The following is a 23361-nucleotide window of genomic DNA, read 5'->3' as shown; positions in this document are numbered from 1 at the left end:
AAGGCTAGGGTCAAGTAGAAGGTGATATCCATTCTCAAGAATATCCAAAGTGGTACAAGCCCCTGTTTTTTTAATGTTTTTTAACTAATCCTCAGTGTATAACTCTTTCTTGTGTAAAATAGGATATTGGCTTCTGACATTTTCCATGTGACATTTTCCATACACCCTCATGTATTGTAGTTCTCACTACGATCATTGTAGATATAAAGTTGTTTATGACCTAGTTGCTCCTGGTTCTCTGGGTGCCCTCGGCATCAGAAACTTTGACTTTGATTGACTCTGATATATATATATGTGCTTAAAAGGAAAAGGCTCCTGTGGGACTTAGTAATGTGAACTGACCCTACTCTAGATGTCAGCACCATTAAAGAAATAAGGTCCAGTTGGATCCTTGACTGGTCCCTACATTTCAGTTCTCTGTTGGCAGTGCACTTAACTGGACACTGATGACCAGCCACAGAGTCACCATCATTTCTCGCCACTAACTTCAGTAGGTGGAGTCCTTTTTACTGTGGATGGTTTGTTTTTGGGATGCCTATATGTAGGAAGTGACCCCTTTTCTTTTATCGGAATTTGGTACTGGAATGCAGCTGCTAAGGTTTCAAGCCACTGAATTGTCCATTTTAGTAGTGAAGGTGAGCCCAGGACAGGTATTGGATCTAGAATCCCGACTTTGTCTTGCCTACATCCTACGCTCCTCTGCATGACAAAAACTTTAACAAAAGACTTGACATCCAAGCTCTCCAGGTGATCTTTCGAGACTACCTGCACCTCACACCATGTGATAACCCTGGCGTAGGATCAGTGTTAAGAGAAATCTTTTACCTGCACTTACATGCTATAATGGTTGGACGTGTATGAACCTCAGTAAAAGCTAATAATTTGTGTTTTATTTGTAATTATGTCTATTACCGTCTATATGCCCTACCTCTACATCTAAGTATTTTCTTTTTCAAAGATAAAGCATTATCTGGAAATTGGTATCAGTGGTTTTTCTTTACTGTGCCATGTTGAAATTGAGTTTCTAAATCCTGGAAACTCTATAAGTAAGACTTGAGTGCTTTACCTCAATACCCAAGAGAGAATCAAGTGCCCAACTTTGTCATTCAGTTCAACTGCATCGATATTGCAGCCATGAGGCACCGGTGGTAAACAACACTTCTCTTGTAGAATACTGCCCATATCCACTGACTTCCCCCAGGACCCTTGAAATGACCCCACACATCTGCCTGATAAGGAAGGCTCAACGATCTACATGTTGAGGGGAAAAAAGCAGTCTGTGTGGTAGACTTTGTGTGACTTATTGCTCATCCTTGGGGGAAGGAGCCACCAGCAGTGGGAAGATATTGAGAACCAAAAGAAAAGAAAAACTCTCCTATGTGATGTGGTTTTGAATTTCTGGGTTTAGAATTTGAGTGCAGGAGCAAGTTCCTATTGTGCCATCCAGCAAGTACCAATTTTGTCAGCAGTGGATGATGCATTAGAATGCATCAAAGAGGAGACCGAGGCTTCCAGATAAGCATTAGAGTGAAGAACATATTTTGCATTGATACATCACCTTTCCGCCCAGCTAACAAAAATCTGCCATTACTAGCTTAAATACCAGTCTACCAATAGACAGGATTTAAGACTTTCGTGTTTTTTTTTTCTTACTTTAGAAATGTGATCCTAACTCCGGAGAGCAGGTTGCCCTGTTCATGACAAATGTTGTAAAAAGTATATTTGTATGCTTACATTTCTGCCTGCATGTAATTGTAAAGATGTTAATCTATTCAAAAACACTTGCTGAAGATCTCCCGGAAAACAGGGTAATTTTACATCGTTTATAATTACGCACAGGGGGAGTAGAGATCTCTGTCCAAATATACGCTTTCTTTTTCTTTGCGGTGCAAACATTTTTCCAAATGAAGAAAACCCTTACCCTATACTCCTTCCAGATGTCGAGATGATTGTTTCCATTCCCATCCTGAACAGCAATTACTCTAGCCCTTGGCTGGAGCGAATTTCAAATCCTAATCTTCCAAAGCAAACCATGGCTTGGACAGTACCCTTCCCACCCACTAAGTCCAGTTTACTGCTCTACAGTTCGGCACATTGGTGGTGGAGAACAGCGCGGTAGTAAATGCATTTATACCTGCCATGAATCTATTTGTGGATTCTCGGTATTCCTAAATAAACATACTTAAGGCGTGTGGAATTTTTGTTTGAAAAATCAATTTGTATAATAAGGGATCAAATGCTGGAGAAAATCCATCTCAAATAATCATCTTTTCCCACCTACTACTTAAATAAACTACATGGCTAGGGGCAAAAAAACTGTTTAGTTTATTCTCCTCACTCACCACAGCCTTGGTTCTTATGCTGACTTACTGGTTTCATCGCCCTATCTCCAGTCTCTCACAAAATACGCTTCATTCCCTTACCTCTCCATTTTATTTAATTTCCACAGGTTTCGTATCCCTTTCTCCTTCACCGTCTTATGACAGACTAGCATCAGGTCTCCTTCGCCACTCTCTCACTACATGTTACATAGTTGTTTTCTGCTCTTCTCCTTTCCACCGTGGTCTGCATGTCTCCTTTTCCTCCTCAGTCTCACACTGGCTCCTATCCCCTTTCTGTACTTGTCAGTTTCTCCACTCTCTTGACTTCCAATCTCTCAAAACATATACCCTTTCGCCACAAGTTCCATGATTCTTCTGCTCCACTTTCAGCACAGTTTGTGTCCCTACTCCCGCCACTCTCTCCCCTTAGCTTCCATGATTCTTTTATCCGGTCCCTCACCACAGGCTGACTGTTGCTCCTTTAACAACCAGTGAGCTGTCCTTTGCTAGTGGACAGGCTGTATGCAGTGCTAAGCTTCCCCATCATGTGGCTTTGTAGACTTAGGAAGTCTCACTGATATCCCAGCTTCCTACTATCCTGCTGTACAGTGGACACCAGAAATGCACACTTTCCCCAATCATTCTAAATGAACAGCATTGAAGACCACAGCCTAACATCCTTGTTTGTACTCTGAAGTGACAGTGAAGCAACATGTTCATGCAAAAAATGACATATAATAATGCTGCTCTGTTTTTGGGACTAGACAAACTGAAAAAAGGGTGATACGGTGTGTTACTGATTGGGCTTCTGCGAGCAAGCTGTGCATGGAAGATGATGCTTTGCTTCTTATTACAATGTTTTGTTGCATTTTCCACAGCATATGTTCTCGTGGGAGATGGACAATGTAAGTGCCTTTAGAAGATTTAACATTAGTTGAAGTTGTAGGTGTAGGATGATTGATTATTGTGAAAGGCATGCTATTTTTTTATGGTTGCTCTTTAACATGCTATTGGCATGTAGTGCTCATACCACGTCCTGTGACATTAGTAATCACCACCCCACCAGTCAGGCTTAATCTTGAAGGAATGCAAAGCAGCTTGTTTTACCAGAATATCACCTCCTAAATGACTAAATGAAAGGAGAACCACACAGTGTTTATATAAAAATATGTATTTATTAGTATAACACTCTCTACTATTCTCTATGTGAGACTAGGGCACAAAGCACAAAATACTGAATCAATAGAACATTCGTAAATAGCACAATACACAGCGGGCTCCAGGGGGAGACCTAACCATGTACTAAAATAATGGTATAACAACAACGACTTAACTAGACACAGTGCCTAGAGCACGTAGAATCGCTGGGAACCCAAGTAACCACCCAGAGAAGTGACACAGGGAGCCCACGGAGGACGGGTGCAGTGAGGAAACACAGACGTGTGCTCCGTACAACTCTATGGGAAAGTCACAGTTGGAAAATTACAGTTTAAGGACACTTCTAAGAGGACTTCGAGCAAACCCTTGGGAACATAGGAGGTTCTAAGGCCAACCCACCAGTGAGTACCGAGGTACCCGTGTTAACTATCCCAGAGGAGCCAGGTGCATAGGTGTCAAGTGGTGTCGGAAACCTTTGTCGTTTTCAATGGAGAGCTGCAAAGAAGTACTGCAGCCAGGAAGGCGAAGAGTGTCCGGTGAAATCCAAGCCTGGATTCAAGGTGAGAGGAACCTGAAAGCAGAGGGGACAGAGTCTGAGTCACTTCTGCTGACCAGGGGCTCTGTAGTCTAATGCCCACCGGTGTCGGGTGCTTCAGGTGCAAAGAAGGGTTGCTTGACTCTGCAGCCACGGGGACCAAGAGACTTCTAGGACTACCAGAATCCGGAGATGAGCTGTCCCTTGAAGGATGTTGAGAGCTGAGGGGTCAATGTCCAGCTGGAGTACCAACAAGCCTTGGCAGCTGCAACTCACGCGGTCAGAGGAAACAGGTTACGGTGTGGACCAGCAAGGTCTAGGGGACTCCAAGTAATGGAGAGTCAGGGCACTTCTGAAGCAACCAGGTAAGCCCAAGAATTCACAAGGTGACCCTCGCCTGGACCCACAGGCCGGGGATTACGAGGAGACCTCAAGCAATTATGCAAAGGACCAGCCCACAGGACACTCGTGGAGTGGAGGCCGGAAATCTTCGGTGCAAATACTGCTCGGGATCAGCACTACACGGAGTCCAAAGCACAGGCTCAGGAATCTTCACTAAGCATATGCAACTGCAAAACCACGCGGTGCATAGGGGTTCGGGTTGCACTGTCCCCACGAGAGATACTGGTCTAAGAATTGCTGAGAGGGCAGATCGACCTCAGGGACCTTTGGGAACCCACCTCCTGTGTTGCTGAAATCTTCGGAGTCCTCAGGAGCTTGGGAGAAGCAAACCGGGTCAATGCGTTTAGGTGCCTGCTTTTGCAGGGGAGTAACTCCTTTACTCCAAGGGAGATTCTTCAGTCGTGCAGCGTCATGCAGGCAGTCAAAGTACTTGGTCTCTTCTTAGCAAAATCTTGTCAAGGTAAAATCTAAAGTCCTGTTATCAGGTAACCCACTTTATACTCATGGGAAGGGGTTGGATAGATTCTGTGGACCCTTCTGTGGGAGGGGAAGGACAGACTGGTGGCTACACCCGTGCCCTTTGTCCAGTTTCGCACCAGAGCAGGAGCCAATGACTCCCAGGACTGGTTTTAGCCGGACTATGCACAGGGACACCAAATGTGCTCCCAGGGCAAACTTTCTGGCACTCGGAGAGTGCACCCACCCAGCCCCCATACACTAAATCCTGTCTGGGAGGTGGTTACACCTCCCTGTGACAGGAAGCCTATTGTCATACCTTCCTCTGCGCGAGCCAGATACTACTTTCCTGCACCTTAAACAAGATAAACAAATGCAAGTAGACAGACAGACCTAGAAACTGATGAAGGGAAATCTGCTAGGTGCTATTGGACTCCACATATCACCCCCACTGATGCACATATCTGCAACACTCCGGCTCAGCGACACTGTGCACCCACAATGTCGCAATATGTTCCCTATACATCAAACCACAGACAACCGTCTTTTAACCATGAACTATTGACGGTGCCTAGCCACTTGATGCAAAACAGAGAGCTTGATTTCCTTTCTAAGGAAATGAGGTCCTATATATATATGTATAAGGAACCGGAGTATCTAAGAAAGCCTTTAAGCTGCATGAGGGCTATGGAGAGGAATTTCTATATAAATAACCAATACAATTCCTCGGTTTCTAAGCAATGCTATAAACCAACCATAGGCCTTTCTGTACATCCTTTAGTAATGATAGTAAAAGTAATATTGTACTACCATCTTGCATATAGTGTAAATGTAAGGCTGAGTGGAGTCAGGAATACAAGTAAGTGTAAGCAAGACTACAGATTTATAGAGACAGCTGCGCTAGAGTCAAACCAAGGGCCTGCTTTTTCCAAAAATGCTACAGCATTAGCTGAGCTATCAAAATATTTGGTAGATACATTACACAAAAAACATGCAAAAATATAATGAAGACTTTTCTTTAAACTTTAAAAGGATTTTAATTCAGCAAGTGGATGAAATCATTGCTCTCAGTAACATTTATTAATAGTGAACGTTTCTAAATATGAACTTAGAAACATTCATGAAGCCCTTCCACTGCCCACCAACCCTCCCACTGTACGATAAGGCCATGACGATGGTAAGGGACAAATCAGTAGTAATGTGCTCTCCTATACGTGGCCTCTATTGTTATTACAGATGAGCAACATTATAGAGATTAAACCATACACAAGAGAATTTTGTATACGTCACATCCCAAACTGAATTACTTCAAGGTGGTCTTAAATATGACGATCAAGGTAAATGAGAAACAGTGAAGTAAAGAGGTTTGCATAAGATCTTACAACTTCGTCAAAGCAATAAGCGGGGATTTGCACTCGAGGTTTCCAGGTTACACCATGTGCATTTTAGTTACTGGATTTGTATTTTCTTTTCTAGTTTAACACCCAAGGGCAGAGCTCTTGCTTACTACCAAGAGCTTACTAGTGCACTGTGTTTAACTATTAACACTGTTCACACAGTAAATTAATCAGATGCAAGGCTTTTTTTTGTTTTAAGGAAAAAGTTGAGACGCCAGGCATGAATACCATCTCATTGCGTATTCTCAGCAGTACTCTGGGGCTTGTGATTAGGGAGGATGTAAGGCACATGCACTTTCTGCTGGTAGAACATAGGGTTGCAGGCAGCTGCACATGCTGCATTTGCACCCTGAGCGCCAGATTGACCTTTTTTTTTACCCAAGCCAACACTGCACCAAGGATGCTGCTCTGCCTTGTGTCAAAGGGAAAGAGAAACAAGCATTTGCAATGCAATCGGTCTCGGCTTTGGCACCTTATATGTATTTAGCTATGCAGCACATATACTGTTCTTTAACATGGAGGTAAAAGTAAAAAGTAAAGTCCACATTTGTAAAGCGCACAATCACCCATAAGTAAAGTAAGCACCAAGCTACGTAACCCGTATGGGACCACATGGAGAGAAATATTGTCTTTCAGCGGGAAATGGTATAGTCCAAAGCTAGTTTTTAATATAAAATCAGGGCCTTTGGTGGTCATATCCCTAAAAATACAAGATTTGAAAAAATATTATTGTCTACGGGTGCTCGTGGAAGACAATTTCTATGGACTGGAATCTAGGGAATGCTAAAGTGATTCTGGTATTTTACTGACCTCTGCTGGTCGTTTTCTATCAAGAAAGTTAAATCGAGGCAGTTGCCAGAAAAATAAAAAAAAGAAAGTCCCTCAGCAGAAAGCAATTCTGGTATTTTACTGACCTCTACTGGTCGTTTTCTATCAAGACAGTTAAATAGAGGCTGTTGAACTGAAAAAAAGTCCCTGTGCTGAAGCAGACAAGTCCCAGGACTGATCTCCAGAGTCCACAAAGTACAGTACATACACATATAAGTATATAATAAGTATATACTAAAGTATATACAAGAGATCTCGAATGCTCGACCTAAAAAGTGCCATATCTGCTATGGTATGGTGCCATTTTCCTCTCCCGCCAGCCATGGCACACTACGACAGTCATGCGCCAACAAAAACAACCTTCCACGATAAAGTGAGGATATGTGCTCTCTCTGAACACAGTACAAAAAGATGGCTTTACCCACTTTGAATGGGTGTTGTACAATGCAGCATATATGCAAAGTTGGAAAAATTAGGAGAAATTAACACATTTCTCCTTGTTAAGCTTCCTTCAAGGAAGTGTTGATTTTGGGAAAATCCCTGTCTGCTAAAGTTTGTAGATATGAATTTGCTTCAAAACCCATAGGTGGATACATTGGAACAACCATGCATTACCCACAAAACACCCCCTTAACTCAAAGTAATGTAAAACAAAGTAACTTTGCATTACTTTGGACAAATGCAAATTCTGATTTCTGTTGGATAGTAACTCCCACACTAACACTTTGAGCCGGCTTTCAGTCACACAAACCTGGCCCAAAGCGTTAGTTAATCTGGGCCCCAGTGCATTGGAGTTAGCACCGTCCTGCATGGTGTCATTGCCCAGGCCGGTTACTAATTTGGCTAACATCAAACTTTTTGGTCAAGGCTGGAAGCTGGGATTTGAACCCCCAGTTTTCCTGGTTATGTATAGGGAAACATAGCCAATAACTTAGCCACTGGATTGCTTTTGCATTTTACATTTCAAACCAAAGGACCCTATGTCTTATTTTGTTTTCCCAGGAGATAAATAGTACAGTGTTAAACAAATAACATCATCATATGGTAAACTAATCCAATACAACACACAGTTCTATAAAAAATTATCAAAGTTAAAGAAGGAAATTCAAGAGATATTACTAGTCTCATTCTCCACACCTGGTGATGCTGGCTCCCTGTCATGGGTGTAAAGAAGCTTGCCTGCTGTATAGCCTTGGGTTTTACTGTAGGGGACGTATGTTCCGATAATAACAGCTGTACCTTTTTATTGTGATTGAAATGGCCATCCGTTCAATATCCTATCCAAGCCCTTCGCCCTTTCATTTCCCTATTTCTTTCCCTAAATGTAACATCTATGTTTGACAAAATGCAAATAAAGATATTTAAAACAAAAAATGGGTGTAAATAAGCTTGAAGGCAGGTGACTACAGCTCTCAAATCATCATGTGGGGCCCTGTTGATTTGAAGCAGCACACCAGCATGACCACCCTGCGTTCTGAAACTGTGAGGTCCAAGCAGGGGTGGAAGCTGCCGCCCTACACAGCTGCAGTGACTGTGCAGGCTCCGTGCTCCAGGTCGATCAGAGGCCGCAAGCTTGTCTGATGACTTGGGGACAAGCAAAGACAGCAGAGCATGGGGAACACAAATGGCCCCCAACTTCAGCGTCACTTTCATTTTCTGTTTCCAAGTCGAAAGACCTTGGAAACGCGTGTCTTCTCAGCTCCTCCACACTAGAGCTCTTAACCAACATATGACATGCCCTAGCAGGGCTGATTAAGTACATGCCTGCCTACAGAAACTGCAAGGAATATTTCAGTGCCTCTTTAATTTAACATCATAAGACTCAAAAATCTTAGGGGGGCCAGACAAAAAATATAGGCTGGTCGGGCCCCTGTGCCCCCCCCCCCCCGTGGCTATAGACCTGCAACGAACGTGTAGCACTGGGTAGTAGGTAGAGGTGGAACACCCACTTTTCAAAGCTTAGTATCTGAATCTAAAGTTAGAACCAAGTTATATGCCTGAAACAGCAGTTTTTGCAGCAAAGCAAATCCGAGCACATATGACAATCGAAATTTGCCTAGCTTATGTAACGGTAAGTTTCAATTCTATTAAGGACACGGAGGCGAGGATTATGCTATTCTTCCTTCGCTTTATTAACAACATAAACTCCACAGCAGCTCAGGAAAAATATAAACAAAGAACCATGCTTTCAAATAAAGCAGTGAAATACATTTTTTCTCTAGTCCAAAACCACAACTCCCAAGAGTCTGTTATGCATATCCAGTCCACAGTCCTTCCACCATGTCTACAACGTCTAGATAGCCAGTCTCCTCTCTCTGCTCTTCCTCTTTCTTCGCGCAGATCACGCATTCGCCTCACTGATCCTGTTTAGCTCCCTCGTTGCCTGCCAGAAAAAACGGACAGCGTAAGCGAGGAGCCACAGGAACGAGACAGCATGACAGAGGAGCATCATATGTGAACAAAAGAACATAACCGCATAAAGGACAACACTTTAGTTACTGCCATACGGGCATAGAGGAAAACACTTTACTTACTGCCATACGGGCGGGTAGGAATCACTGTGCATTCCGGGGTGGGATAATCCTCGCCTCCGTGTCCTTAATAGAATTGAAACTTACCGTTACATAAGCTAGGCAAATTTCGATTCTATGTCAGGACCGGAGGCTTCAGATTATGCTAGTTCAAAGCTTACTCACCACCAACTGGGCTAGGTCCACCACCGGTTTAAAATAAAACCTTTTAAACGTGGAATCCGAGGACCAATCTGCAGCCCGCAGTAAATCCTCCAAGCGAGCACCCGCCGCAAACGCCTTAGAAGCCATGGCCCCTCTGGCAGAGTGTGCTCCAAAAAGCTTCGTATTGATGCCTGCCTCATGCATGACCCAACGCACCCACCTTGCAATGGTGGGGGAGGAGACAGCTTTGTGTGGCTTTCGCAAGGCAATCAGCAATTGACGCTCGCCCGGGGGGGCGGATGTCCAAGGTCATATCTTCGTAAGCCTTCAAGCATTGCACAACACACAACTTAGGAGTGTCCAGAAACGCTGGATATGAAATAGAGCGCGACGCCGACTTTGTGCGACGCCCCAAAGTAAAAGTAACCCCTTCTGGGGAGAAGATTCGTGCCGATATATCCAACGCGCGCACATCCGACACACGCCTGCAAGAAACTAGGCACAACAGCATGGCCAGCTTAGCTGAGAGCTCCTTCAGAGACAAGTAGACGTTGGCTGGCCATGACAGGAATAAATTCAAAACCAAATTGACGTCACAAAGGACCGAATACCGGGGTTCCGGAGGTAACGAGAGACGAATACCTCGCAGAAGCCGGCAAACCAAAGGGTGTTCTCCGACAGGAGACCTATCGATCGGGTTGTGACCCGCAGAAATCGCAGAACGAATCGCATTAATCGTCCTATAAGCAAGGCCATTTGAGGCTAGTTCCGCCAAGAAATTCAAAATGGGAACGAGGCCCGCGACCAAGGGATCCAAATCCCTTCGAAGACACCAACGCATCCACTTAAGCCAAGCGGATCTGTAGCGCTTCGTCGTACTATCGGCCCATGCTTTGGAGAGAAGGCCCTCAGCCGATCCCGAAAGGCCCGGGAGCGACCAACGTCTCCTGAGAGCCTCCACGCCATGAGACGGAGAGAGCTCCGCAAGACGAGAGGATGCGGCTCCTGATCTGGATTCTTCAGGAGAAGGGGAAACAGGGGGAGTAGGATTGGAAAATCCCAAGAAAGTTCCAGAAGAACCGGAAACCACACTTGAGATCTCCAGAGCGGCGTAATCAGCACCAACTCCACTCCTTGGCGGCGTACCTGGGCCGCCGTCCGCACCACCATGGAGAACGGGGGAAACGCAAACGGTTTTTCCCGACTCCAATCCTGCAAGAAGGCGTCCGTGGCTTCCGCCAGGGGATCCGGCCTCCAACTGAAAAATCTCGGGAGCTGGTGATCCAGGCGGGACGCAAACAAGTCCACCGAAAAAGGACCCCAAAGGTCCTGGAGCCAATGGAAGACTCCGGAATCCAGTTTCCACTGACTGGCATCCCTGAGGTACCTGGAGTGCCAGTCCGCAACCTGATTGGCCTGACCCGGCAGATACTCCGCCGTCACCGCAATGTGACGCTCCAGGCAGTACTCCCAGAAGTCCTTCGCTAAGTTCGCCAGAGCGCGAGAACGAGGACCCCCTAGGTGGTTCACATACCGAACCGCCGAAACATTGTCCATTCGGAGTAACACGCAGGCCTTGATGGAATCTTTGGTCCAACAACGAACCGCGAAGGAGCCCGCCAGGAGCTCCAAACAGTTGATATGCAACCGTTGTTCGTCGGAAGACCAGGCGCCGCCGGTGGAGAAATCCCCGCACCGAGCGCCCCAACCCGATCTGCTGGCATCGGATTCTATGACCAGGTCCGGGATTGACCCGAAAATCGCCCGACCATTCCATGCTTCCATGTGAGAAAGCCACCAAGACATCTCCTCCTTCACCTCCTCCGTGAGGGGTATCAACTGATCGTAGCTCATCCCTCTCCGGAGGTGCTGGGCTTTGAGGCGTTGGAGCGCCCTGTAGTGCAGGGGTCCCGGAAAGATCGCTTGGATGGAGGACGACAGAAGTCCCACCACCCTGGCAACGTGACGCAAGGACGTAGTGTCCTTCGTGATCGTCTGTCGCAACAAATGTCGAATTTTTGCAATCTTCCTGGATGGAAGGCTCAGAGCGGCCTCCACCGAATCCACCACGAATCCTAGAAAGGTAATTCTTTGAGTGGGAACCAGCACCGACTTGGAGCCGTTGACCACGAAGCCCAGTCGCTGAAGGAGGTGCACAGCTAGCCGTAACTGCCCGGCCAAACGCACCGGACACTGCCCCATGAAGAGAATGTCGTCCAAGTAGACCAACATCCGTACCCCCTGGCCCCTCAGGAACTCCACCACCGGGTGCAACACTTTCGTGAAGCACCAGGGGGCTGAGGAAAGGCCGAACGGGAGGGCCATGAACTCGTAGACCCTGTCGTTCCACAAGAACTGAAGGAACCGACGATGAGGCGGGTGAATAGGAATCACCAAGTAAGCATCTTTGAGGTCTAGCCTCACCATCCAATCTCGCGGGAGGAGCACGTCTCGGAGAAGGTGGATACCCTCCATTTTGAAGTGCCGATAGACCAACCACCCGTTGAACTCCCTGAGATTGATCACCGGGCGCTTGCCCCCATCTGTCTTGTCCACCAGGAAGACATTGCTGACAAAACCCCTGGGATGTCGCTTTGATTGACGGATGGCGCCCTTGCGGAGCAATTCTGCGACCTCTCCGTCTATCAAACGCGCATCTGACTCCGAGAACACCATCGGCCGCGGAGAAATCTCCTGAATAGGGTGGTCGTAAAACTCTATGTGAAAACCACGGACGGTTTGCAAGACCCAAGCGTCGGCAGTGAGCAACTCCCATTCCTCGTAAAAGGACGCCAACCGCCCCCCTATAGGAACTTGATCCAAACAAAGTACACTCACCGGTGGCATTGTTGGGTCCGGAGTTTTTTCGGTAACCTCTGCCGCCAAAACGCTGTCCTCTGGTGGGGTAGAAATTATTGAAGTTTGCAGAGGTCTGGTAGTGCCCTCTGCCGGAGCCTTGCCCTCTATTGTTGGTCTGCTGGCCACGGCCAGTCGCGCGGCCCCTGCCGCGACCGGCCCCACCGGAGAAACGCTGATGAAAAACTCGTTTAATGGTGGATTGCGCCCTGTCCAGCGAGGTAAAGGTGGACACAAATTTGCCCAACTCCTTGATGAAAGGCTCGCCAAAGAGGCCCCCTTGGGCCACCGCGCCCGCCTCAGAGGAGGCCAAGTCCCCCAATTTCGGGTCCAGTTTAATCAGTAAAGAACGCCTGCGCTCAGTGGAGAGGGCGCAGTTGGCATTCCCCAGGAACACGATTACACGTTGTGCCCAGTTCGATAGTACCTCCGGGGAAATGACCGTGCCATTCGCCTTCGCCTCCTCAGCCATGTCGAGGATTTTCGTGGCAGGCCCGACCGCATCCAACAACTTATCCTGACACGATCTCCAGGACCGGTCAATGCCCTTGCGGGGGTCTTTCATGAATTTGGCCAGGAAGGTGGCCATTTTAGCGTCCAACTCGGGGGTCATGGCCACCTTGCCGTCCAAAGTGGGCCTCGGGCATTCCCCCCGCAAACAACCCCTAGCCTCTTTCTCTAGGGGCTTGCGCAGGCGACCCGCAACGAACTTCGCCACAGTCTCCCCCGGTGCCCAGGCCGCAGACCGCGGGTGGACAATCTCGTCCGGGTCCAACATGCCCGATTCATCCCGAGGGAGCACTGTTGAGCTCGAGGGGCGCCAAGAGCGCACCGACTCCCCGTCATCGTCCGTGTCAGGGGAATCGTACACCGGGGACGAGGGGGCAGTACCCACATTTCCCACGGGCTCAGGGTCTGACAGAGGCGCAGGGGGGGGAACAGTCCCCTTAGCCAAAAAGGCGTCCCGGAGACGCTCAAAGGCGCCCTTATCAACCCCCTGCATCCCAGAAGGAGAACCCTCCCTACGGGGTTTCTTAGAAGGTGGCGGGCAGTCACCCGACGTCCCCGGGGGGTCAGTAGGAGCCCCCAGATGTGCAGACGCTAACTTAGCACATTCCTCCACAATACGTGCTGAGAGGCGGTCCTCCATGGGCCCCACCACCTCAGTGACGCAGCGGTATATGGAGCTATCCACCGCCTGATAAAAGTCATCATCTTGGAGGCAAGAGTAGGGTTCCTCCTCATACTGCTCTTCGTGGGACATATCCCCAAACAAACTACCACACAGGCGCAAAAACCTCAAAACTGTAGCAACTAGGCACCAAAAGCACCCTAAAGGGTGTACCGTGTCTTTAACAATATGGGCAGACAGGATGACTGCAATTAATATTGGGGCCAACCAACTTGGCAGAATGGTGTGCACCTACACCCCAGCGCGCGGACCCTCCACACCGGGACCGGGTCTAGCTGCCCCTCAAGCGCGCCAAGCCACACTTGTTTAAATGGTGCATACGAGCGCCAACCGGCGTTTCCGCGGTCTAAGCCGCAATACCGACCCCAGCGGGCGTCCAAAATGCAGGGAATACAGACCCGGTTAACCGGGCGTCAGAGGGGCAGACGAGGGCAGGCTCCGGCGCAGACAGGCTCCCCAGCGCGACTCCCGAGATCGTAGAGACGCGCTGAGGAGTCGGCGAGACGCACGGGCGCCCTCTGGCGGGCGTTGTGATCACCGCGCCAAACGGGGAAAATAAAAGCCGCGTAGGAACGAATTAAGCGTTCCCGCGGCTGGGGCTCTGAAAGGAAAAACAGCGTTACAAACGCGACAAGCCCCCAACAATTCCGTTTCAACAGTCACACATGCAAGAAAGCACAAAACCTTAAACGGCAGTGTAATCACTAAGGAACAAAACAAAAGCACTTATCTGGCTGCGGGAGCAGCGAAGAAAGAGGGAGAGCAGAGAGAGGAGACTGGCTATCTAGACGTTGTAGACATGGTGGAAGGACTGTGGACTGGATATGCATAACAGACTCTTGGGAGTTGTGGTTTTGGACTAGAGAAAAAATGTATTTCACTGCTTTATTTGAAAGCATGGTTCTTTGTTTATATTTTTCCTGAGCTGCTGTGGAGTTTATGTTGTTAATAAAGCGAAGGAAGAATAGCATAATCTGAAGCCTCCGGTCCTGACATAGAATTCTACCTCCCGGAAGAGTCAAAGTAACAAACGAGATAACTATTACAACGTATTGCTTTTAATCACACTCATTGCCTTACATTTTATTCAGTATCAAGGAAAAATGCAGTCTGAAAATGACAGCTGTGGTGTGAGGAATTGTGGATTTTAAATGGATAATATGATGAGAATTCCGGCTATGCCTGCTGTTGGCAACCACATATTGTAGGGTTTCGGAAAACCAGTTGCTATTCCAAGTCTAACCATTAGATGTCAGGATGTTGCTCTGCCTGTGAACCTAGATTATTTTATGCTACCAAAATTACTACAACTTCATTCTTTCAAACCTTTAATCAGTGAGGGGAATTCATATACCTTCCTTCACTCTACTTCAGATAATCACGAGTGATTAAGGGGGAACTATCTGTCATGGAGTCTTCTGTCTTCTAATGCAGCATATATGGCTGAGCTCCACTTTTTGTTTGGAATAATTCAGGGCTAGACCCTACTGTTTACGAACACACACAATGCACCCATTGTACAGTGGTGTACTTCCGTCGTATTTGTTGTAGTCACAGCTGCTATTTATGTATTTATTTATTTAAAGAGTTTTATATAGCGCTGGCTAGATCCGAAGGTATCAGAGCGCTTTACATGAGAATCAACAATGTAACAGAACAAGTTCAACAAATTACACAATACATCAAAAAATAGGCAATACAATTAGGAGGGGAGAGAAAGGAGAGAGAGAGGTAGTGGAGGGGGCAGGGGAGGTGAGAAAGGGAGGATAAGGGAAGAGACAATAAGGAGAGATGAAAAGAAGTCTGTCTAAAGACCGACTGGGTAGTTGATGACCAAGGAGGGAATCCACGGCCCATCTCCCCATAGCTAAACCAGGTAGCTCCATGGGGCATCAGACAAAATAGTTCAGTATCAATACATTGAGGGAGGAGAGAGGAGAGAAGGAGAGATATAAAATAGAGGGAGGATGCGGGAGGAGAGGACCGAGAGACGAAACGAAAGGAAGTGGAACAATGTGGTTCAACAATATAACAGAAAAAGATCAACAATTACACATTACATCAGACAATCGGCAATACATTAGGAGAGGAGAGAAAGGAGAGAGAAAAGTAGTGGGGGGTAGGGGGAGGTGAGAAAGTGAGGATTAGGGAAGAGACATTAAGGAGAGACGAAAAGAAGTCTGTCTAAATACCGACTGGGTAGGTGACGACCAAGGAGGGAATCCACGGTCCATCTCCCCATAGCTAAACCAGGTAGCTCCATCGGGCATCAGACAAAATAGTTGTCTCAATACATTGAGAGAGGAGAGAAGGAGAGACCTAACTAGAGGGAGGATGCGGGAGGAGACGACAGGAGAGACGAAGGGAAGTGCAATAATGTGGTTCAACAATATAACAGAAAAAGATCGACAATTACACATTACATCAGACAATCGGCAATACATTAGGAGAGGAGAGAAAGGAGAGAGAAAAGTAGTGGGGGGTAGGGGAGGTGAGAAAGTGAGGATAAGGGAAGAGACAAACGTAGAGACTAAAGGAAGTCTGTCTAAAGACCGACTGGGTAGGTGAATACCAAGGAGGGAATCCATGGCCCATCTCCCCAATAGCTAATCCAGGTGGAAAAAACAATATATATAAACCTCTAATTATACTGCTGCTTCTTCACCTTATTTCACTTCAATGTTACAGTTGAGCTGCCCCATGACATCACTTAGGTAATCCTATGTCAATAATAAGCATTGCATTTGGTGTGCAATTTATGGTTTGCATGGCTGTTGTGGGAGTTAGGGATTGCAGCCTGGACTATACCTTGCATACTTTAGAGTATTTTTCAGTTTTAATTTGCGACCATAACTGCATTTTAGCTATGATTTTTTTTAAACCCTAGCTAAAGGTTTTATAATCCAAGCTACACATATTTTCACTTTATACTTTGTGTTTTTTCAGTGATCTTTAGGCTGAAGCCTACCAGAAAGCACAGCTGTTTGTTTGCAAATCCATATTGGGAAAATGCTCAAAGCTTACCTAGGATTGCATTCCGCCCATTAATTACCATTGGCTTTGTGTTTGTAACTCACATTTGTTTGCTTTCTATTCCCAGACTTTTTTGTTTTTGGCCGCCCAGAATGTCTTTGTCCCTCCTATGGAGCATAGCCTGTTTACCATCTCACTGACTGACTCCTTGTACTCGATTTCAGAGAACTCTTTTTCTTTTTCTGTGAGGCTGTCCATGAGAGTGCATAGGTTTTTAGCAGTCTCCCTTGTATGCTAGTTCACAAAGCAGCTGCTTCAGTAAATATGCTGTATTTCTCCGAAAAGGTTTCCTGCCTCCTATTTTCCTGCATGACTGATCATACTTATTTCTGGTACTAAGAGTTCATAAATCATACATGCCTTTGAGGGACACTGTTCTGTCTACGAGCTTGTTTACTTTAGTTAGTGCTCTTTACCAGTAGCATAACTTAAACAATCCTCTTACTCAAATCCACGCTCCAGTCATAGGTGCTGGAAGGAGGAGTGTGGGGGTGCTGCAGCACCCCCAAAAAACAATGCTGGAGTTCAGAAGATGAATAAGCAATAAAGAGACATTTACATTTTGTTTTTATCTTAGTACATTTGCTGTGTATCCAGAAAGATCAAATGTAAGACTTTCTTCTGAGAAATTTCTGTTCATACTTTTTAAAGGGAGTTTAGTGCTTACTTTTCTTTCTCCGACTACAAAGTGAGAAGATTTTATAAAGTGAACTATGTGACAATCTTGCTGGGTACAAGGAGTGTGAAGGAAGATGCTGTAGGACGTATTTTTGTTCTGTCACAGGACAAAATGTAAATTCCTCAAAATAAACTCTACAAATATTTCAGAATATATCAGCAGTTAGGAAAGCACAAGAAAAGTACATTTATTGTAAATCTGAAATGTGGTGGAATCAAAGATTTTGATACAATCAAATTAATACACTTGATACGTAAATGAAATATTTGCTGGAGCAGGATTTCCACACATTGTTTGTGCGCTGGATAGTTTATTCAGTAAAACTGTATCTCTGTACACATGTAGTGGCTGTTTCAGTGGAAAATATGTTGCCTGTAAAAGACAGCGCTTGCAACAGTGTGTTCCAAAGTTTACAACCAGCTACATACTACATCCTTACCACTCTCCTTCTTAAATCATTTGCTACAGTTGTTCATTGTATGACGCATACGTTTTTCACAGCCTCTTTGACTTAAGTGATGTGACATTAAAGGCAGCACTCCCACTCTGAAAATTGGTCCAGCGCCACTGGTACTTGCGAATTGCAAAATGGCATTCACACATGAGCTTTTGTTGGGACACTGATTGCTTATAACTGTCCTGTTTCTACGCAGGTCTTGAAGGAAGTAGCATACTGTAATTTAAATACCATTTGATACGGTATCTGGTGCACACTTGTCAGGTTTAATATCAGTAAAACGCAATGTTGAAAAATAGTAGTCTTCATCAGTGGAGCATATCTACAGATTACTGTGTTATCTGTAATTCACATCTCAACAAAACATTGTAACAGATGGTAATAGGATCTGCTAAAACATTGAATGGACACATTCAGAGGACTTTTCACAAGAATCTAAAACTATACATTGGTATATTCAATAGCAATAAAGGAAGTGTGTGCATGGACATTACAGGCGACAATTAGAACCACCACCCAAATGCCGCCTGTACTAGCAAGACTTATAGGGCAAGTCTCGACAAAGTGGGCGAGAATCTTTGTCAAGGAGTTATTATAGCATTTTCTACCTTAACTCAGTCCGTTTCTAAGCATTGACAGATAAAAAACTAAATAAGGAGATGTTTAGGCCTGAGATTCTATTTCCTTGCAATTCAATAATAGAGGCACTTCCTTTAAACACTTGACTCACTAAAGGTAACGATAGCAAGCAGAGAAGGCTTACCCATGGTGTGGTAGAAGGACAGCACTTTGGATACAGCATAGCACAGTATTGTTAAATCTGTCTCTCTGCTAAAGAATAGGGCTATAACGTAAAGCGCAACATGTGACAAAGCACTCACAATGAATCCACAACTCATATTCCACTTCATGTACATATTTTTCTGCACCTACGCCCACCTTTTATTCACCTGTTCCCCTGATCCCCACCTTGCTGGCATCAAATGCTCCCCTCTGCCCCATCACAGACTATACTTTTTGGCCTCTGAGAAAATGTTTGTGAGTCCCCATAGTGTACAACATTACTAAAAACCATTGGCAAAGCAAATAGGTCCCAAAGGCGAGAGCTATTGGCTTGTTTTTGTGATCAAGTACAACATGCATCATTTGCCTGCACCAAACCCACCAGGGGCAGTCAACCCCTTTGGTCCATCTGACTGCATGTGGCCACGTCCTGCTGCGCACGGCCTCCAGCCCAAAGCCGAGTCTTTGGACCTGAAGTGCACAGATTGGCATGCTGCAACTTGAGCAAATGTTGCAGCTGCCATTACAGGACTTGAGAACTCCACCATGCGCATTGGGAGTTAGTCACCCATGAGCATTTGCTCTGACTTATGGTTTTTCATGGCTATTGTTTAAGTCATGAACTGCGGAGCTATCCATCACTTAGAAAATGCAATTGGTTTGGTATGAGTTTGGAACCATCTTTGTACTTTAACATTTTTAACTGTGTGTTTTAAGAGTATTATTGAGTTTTTTTTTATTATGTATTAAGATGCTTTAACCTTAACTTCATTGTAACCTTATTTTTTCCAGTATCTTAAGGTACATTTGTTTCTGCCCACAAACTCAAATTGCAAAAGTTCCATGATTTGGCCACTGCTGTAGAAAACGCATAATCCTCTTAAGTTCATTCTGGTCTAGTGTTGGTTTGCCGAGCTGAAGCAGCATGATGTTTGATAGAAGGACAGCTTTTTGGGAATGCAACAGAGTCATCTGAGGACTGTGACTTTATAGACAGTTGTTAGGGCTTTAAAGGCTACTCGAGATCAAATGGTTTGACAGTGTAAGGATCACAGCACTGGTGACGTGATCCTCTGGCTGTTTTTGTAAGCCCCCATGAAGCCATTGTGAGCAACTTCAGGTGATGTAAATTTTTGTCAGCAGGCTCAATGTACATTGAATAAGTGTAGTCTAGGCATGACTACTGTGGTATACAAAGAGGGATCATTGATGGGGAGCATCTGTTTTTTAGAAGACGAGGTTGGATGAAACGGGTGTGGGGTACATTCACAGATTAGGCTTTCAAGAGAAGATGCTGTCCAAAAGAAATGATAAATTCCTCTGCACTGTCAAAGGATCTGTGGGATGCCCATTATATTTGGTAATAAGTTAGCATCTGATCCCACGACTAATAAAGTGGAGGTAATTAAGATCTCAGTTTTGCTTGGGTTCATCTTGAGAAAGTGGTTTGCTACCCATCCCCTGCTGATGGTGAGGGCCTCCATTAAAGGACTTCTCCTTTGATTGTGTAACTCTTGCACTGTAGATAGATTAAAGATAAGATGAGCAACATCTACATACAAGTATAAGCATACCCCTGCTTGGCAAGTCAGTTGGACAACGACCCATGTACATGTCAGAAAGGCAAAGAAGCTTGACCTTCGCTGCCCCCGCAGTCGATATCTTATGCATTCAACGAGTACAGGGGAAGAGTGACCACTTTATCTACCTGAAATGAAAGATCTTATCCAGATCAAGACTCTACCGGTGATGCCCGCTGGTTCTAGACTGTAAAGAACGATCTTGGCAGTTTCTTCATCAGTGAGCAGGTGAAGAGTGAGTTTCGATAGGGCAACCACCTTGGTGCTATGAGTGGGACGTAAGCCTGCTTACTACCTATCCATGAGGTCGTTATATTCTGCAAAGTTCCTGAGGCTGAAGCAGAGACCCTTTTTCCAGAGATTTGCTCGTTTAAGGGAGAAATGAAATAGGTTTAAGATTGTTCATATTCTTAACTCCCAGTGCAGGCTTCTTTAGCAGAAGCTTCACAATGGTTGCCTTCCAGAGGCTTGGAAAAATGACATCGCATAAGACGGTCAGGAGTGGTTTTCGATGCCTTGTTTGATCAAAATAATTTGGTAAACAGAAGAGTATCTGTTTGTTATAGTCCGCATTGCAAAAGTTCCTATATATGAAGGTGGCTAAATGGCTGCGCTGTCTGCAAAATAGAAATAAATGGTGAAGTGGGCTTAGGAATTGGATCTTTATTGGTGGAGTTCTGTTTAGTAGTAATTTACTATGAGAAAAAAGTGCCCTTTTGTCGCAAAGGACTCGTGACAGTGGTATTTTTAGTTTTGTGGCTGTAGGTTGGTGGAATTATGAATCCTTTCAGAGAACAGCATCTGATGCTCAGATTTCAGTATATATATATATATATATATATATATATATATATATATATATATATATATATATATCTCCTCATCAGACGTGTAGTAGTTATCTTCACTGTTTCCTTTCAGCTATCTGAACTTATTTAGTTTTTTTAGCTATTTTCGTTAGCCTCCGTGAAAATCCAGGATCATTTCTGCTTTGCGTATTTACTAATTTGCTTGGTCCTGGACTGACAGTCTTTCGTTCAGAGTAGCAAGGAGTGAGGTGGTGAAATGATGAAACGGAACATTAGGGTTGGACTCTGTGGCTCCTGCACCTTGATGGGCTCATAGATGTATTCATTCTGTGACAACTTGGTCTGGGATAAAGAAATTCCAGTTGCTCCTGATGGTCGTCACTGAGGGTTTATGGCTAGCGACGTTTTTTTGGTAATTTTATGTGAAATGTAATTCCAAAGCAGTCAGACCAGATTACAAGGGTGGGTTTTGTGCACTAAAATTAGATTGGCAAGACAAAAATGGCATCCAGCATATGGCCTGCAATGTGACTTCAGTTTCTGAGCTGTCAAGTAGTGGATGCTAAGTAACCCCCTTTAAGTGAATTCTTCCAAAGGAGAGATTCTAACCTGCTGAAAAAGAAAAACTAACAACCTTCAGCAGTCTTGCCCTAGGATGTAGGCTCTCCACCACAGTCAATTTAAGTAAGAAACCTGAGAGCGATCTTGGAATCCTTTTTCCCATGGCTTAGCAAGTGAAAACAAGCTACTAAAAGTGTTTTCAGTACAAGATGATCTTTTGGTTACATTCTCCTTTATTCAAATTTCCCACAGTAGTTCCAAGCCATCATTACTCCTGTTGTCTTGCCTAGACTATGCCAATAGACATAGGGGCCTTTCTCTTACTGCTCATAAAACTATAAAGAACCCATGATGTGGCTGCAAGATCACTCCTAATTCTTAGCCTACATGGCTATAGCTCACCAGTCCTTCGAATACTCCACTTGCTATCCAGACCAGATGCTTTACCTTCAGAGCATTCTGCGTTACTCACAAACCCATCCTCAGGAAGGGCCCATTCTTCATCCAGTTAAAACTGTGAAGACTCTCACAAAAGAATCCCCTGTTCTCCCCCAGTCTGGCACATCGACTCATCAAACCATATGTGGTGCTAACCTTCATTCTCCTTCACTCCATCCCAAACTTAAGTGCAGTCACATATTCACAGCAACCCTGTCTGAGCAGTCTGCCAAATATGCACAACAGCAAAGCACTCCCACGTAGCCCATACTGCATCCCTCTCTCTACCGATAACTTCACCACCAGTTATTTTACAGCTTTCTAAGTAAGCCTAAACAACCCACCTATCACTCACTTTCACTCCATTCCACAGCAAGACTCAGTGACATTACACAGAGTGAGCTCTGGTCATCATGTGCAATAGAGATGCAACTCGTTCAAGTGCTGCTCTTAAAAACAAGCACTTACCAATCCAAGGCTGTCCAGTGGAGTAGAGTGCTATCTGTCAGCAAATCACATTGATGCCTTTTCAGGGTCAGGAAGCAGTTTATAAATGCAAGTAATACAATTTGTATATACATTACAATCACAAAACGTGAGCTGGCATATCAATTGGCCCTATAGGGGTTAGTATGACTGCACGCTCAGCATACTTTTTTAGATCTTGCCTGAGCCAGCGCATTCGCTGTCTCAAGCGAGACATTTAGTAAGCGGGTTTTGAAAGTGCTACTCAGAGGCAGCCGGCCACCAGCTTGCTGTTACATGCACAAGCGCGCGCAGCCCCCAGCTTTCAGCGCCCGAGGCGCCATCTGGACCCTGATTACTCTCACTTTTGCCGCTCGCGTGTTTGCCGTCGCGCACGTGCGCACCCCTGCTTTTACTTTTGCCGTCTTGTTCTCGTCTGTCTCTTCTGTCTCCGCTGTATATTTTCACTTGCGATTTTCTCATCTCCATCTCTCTTATATTTATTTTTCTCTGTGGTTGCTGTTTCACTAGATTTCATTCTTCCTTTTTCATACCCTTTTCTCTTTTATTTTCCGCCCTCCAGTTTGCAAATATTTCTTTTTTCCACCTTTTATGCACATATACCATTCTCTGCTCATTCAGTCCCTTGTTTTCATTTCCCTTATTCCTAGGTCTATAACCAACTTTACCCCTCTCTTCCTAACCCCTATCTTTTCTTCCTTCTCTGGATTCTTTT

General features: G+C 45.2%; 1 protein-coding gene across 2 annotated transcripts in view; it reads left to right on the top strand.

Moving 5' to 3' along the window:
- The window catches only part of DCAF13 (DDB1 and CUL4 associated factor 13), a 383567-nt gene that overhangs the window by 328114 nt on the left and 32092 nt on the right, over window positions 1-23361 (top strand). The gene's annotated exons all lie outside the window — the stretch shown is intronic.

Source organism: Lissotriton helveticus, chromosome 4_1, assembly GCF_964261635.1.
Source record: "Lissotriton helveticus chromosome 4_1, aLisHel1.1, whole genome shotgun sequence".
Classification (NCBI taxonomy): domain Eukaryota; kingdom Metazoa; phylum Chordata; class Amphibia; order Caudata; family Salamandridae; genus Lissotriton; species Lissotriton helveticus.
The sequence above is the reverse complement of the archived record's forward strand: the minus strand, read 5'-3'. Positions and strand labels throughout refer to the sequence as shown.